The sequence below is a fragment of the Pteropus vampyrus genome, unplaced genomic scaffold (genome assembly GCF_000151845.1).
Source record: "Pteropus vampyrus isolate Shadow unplaced genomic scaffold, Pvam_2.0 Scaffold7, whole genome shotgun sequence".
Taxonomy (NCBI): domain Eukaryota; kingdom Metazoa; phylum Chordata; class Mammalia; order Chiroptera; family Pteropodidae; genus Pteropus; species Pteropus vampyrus.
In genome coordinates this window covers 2,283,585-2,285,789 of record NW_011888788.1, presented here as the reverse complement: position 1 = coordinate 2,285,789, position 2,205 = coordinate 2,283,585, and positions in this window count along the sequence as shown.

Here is a 2,205-nt window from a genome sequence, read left to right as displayed (position 1 = left end):
TCCCAATTTATATCACCTGCGAAGCAACTGTCTTTGGAGACCCAAAGATTCCAGAGGGCCTGTGTGTGTACGTACACGTATAAATACATGTAACATTTACTTATGTTTCACCTCTTGGGCAGCAAGTGACCCATTGTGACCTTGGAGAAATTGTGGAAATGAGTTTAAAGCAAGAAGAATGACCATCAGAGAATTTCTAGTAAATAAGCTGCTTGCCCAACAGAAGACTTAGAAAAATAATAATTTCACCTCAAGTAGCATCTTAACCATTTTTATAATGGTTCAGTGGTAAGATAATGGGTTTCACAGGTAGACAAAGCCACACTCAGACCTCGGAAGCCCTCTTCCCACTGTAGCAGAGACTGCCAAGTGTCCCCCAGGATCTATTCTCCTCTTTGTCCCTGGTTATAGAATTTCAGAGGGGCACAAGACTGCACTGCCCAGCCTTGCTTGCAGCTGAGCGTGGTCATGTGACCAGGCTCTGACCAATGAGCTGTAAACAAGGCTGAAGGTGCGACTTCTGGGTTGCACTCATAAAGGGTAGATGTTTACCTTCATGCTTGCTCTTTCTTCTCCCTCCCCTCCTTGTTTCTGGAAAACAGGTAACAGTCAACTGACCTGGTCCATTTAGACAAGGGCAACACTTGGGAGGGCGGGAAAATACAAAAGAAAGAGCCTGAACTCCTAATGACAGAGAGCAGCCCAGTTTTGATGTGGGAGCGAAATATACTTGTTTAAACCATTGTTATCTGGGTATCTGTTGAAGCAGTCAAAACTATGTCCTAACAGAGATTTTGTAGATCAAAACCAATCTAAAATTAGACTAGCAATTCATATGCTTCAACCTAACAATTGACCAGCTATATGGGCTTCAGCATATTGCTTAATGAAATCTGGTTTTCTGTTTTCTTCTCTATAAAATCGAGGTAATACTCATCCAGAGTAATAGGAAGGATTATAGGGATTAAGATAATAAGCCTCAACAAGCTAGTTTCCATTTCTCCTCAGTTCCTCTCCAGGCCTTGCAGGCACACACAGTTATTTTTATAGAGCCACAATCACAGTGTGTGTGCTTTAACTGGAAGAATTAGCCAGGCCAGAGCAGGGACTTGGGTGAGTCAACCTATAGAGTTGTGGGCCGCATCTCTAGCTCCTCTGTGTTCTTTAGACTAGCCAAATCCTTAAATGGCTCAAGTTTTTCAAAGAGCCTCACAGACACCCAGATGCATTCCCCTGAATCTGACCACCACTTGGAACTTTTGTGGAAGGTGAACTTCAACTCCCTTTACAAAGGGGACTCAAATGTCTACATGTTTATGAGGTGGACTAGGACAGTATGGCAGCTGGGATATGGGGCACTAAGCCACATTCAAAGCCAGATGTTCAGGGAGGAACAAAGAAAGAGAAACCCATTATTACTTTAGGCTTTTTTTCTCTACTGATGTCTCCCACCCCCCCACACCTTTATTAAAATAGAATAGATACTTACTCGTATTTACATTGTACAATTCAATGAGTTTTTTTTTTCAATTATAGTTGGCATACAATATTATATCAGTTTCAGTTATATAGCCTAGTGATCAGAGATACATATAACTCGCAAAGTGTCACCCCACTAAATCTAGTACTCTTCTCCCCCCTTACATGTTTATTACATTATTAACCATCTTCCCCATGAGACACTCTACATCTGCATGTCTATTCTGCAAATATCCATTTGTACCTCTTAATCCCTTTGCCCTTCTTTTTTCCATCCCCCCAACCCTCTCCCATCTAGTAGCCCTCAAAATATTCTCTGCTTTTGTTGTTGTTGTTTATTTTGTTCTTTAGATTCCACGTGTATGTTAAATCATGTGATATTTGTCTTTCTCTATCCGACCCATTTCATTCAGCACAATACCTTCTAGGTCCATCAAAGCGATATCTTTTTCCATCTCCTTCTTTTTAATCCCTGTATGTCTTTTAATCTGAAGTGAGTCTCTTGTAGGTAGCATATGTAGGGGTCTTGTTTTCTTATCCATTTAGCCACTCTGTCTTTTGGTTGAAGCACTTAATTCTTTTCTATTTGAGGTACTCGTTGATAGGAATGTAGTTATTATCATTCTTTATTCCTGTTTTTGATACATGTTTTTTCTTTCTAAAGAAGTCCCTCCAACATATTCTGTAATACTGGCTTGGTGTTGATAAATTCCTTTAGCTTTTTTT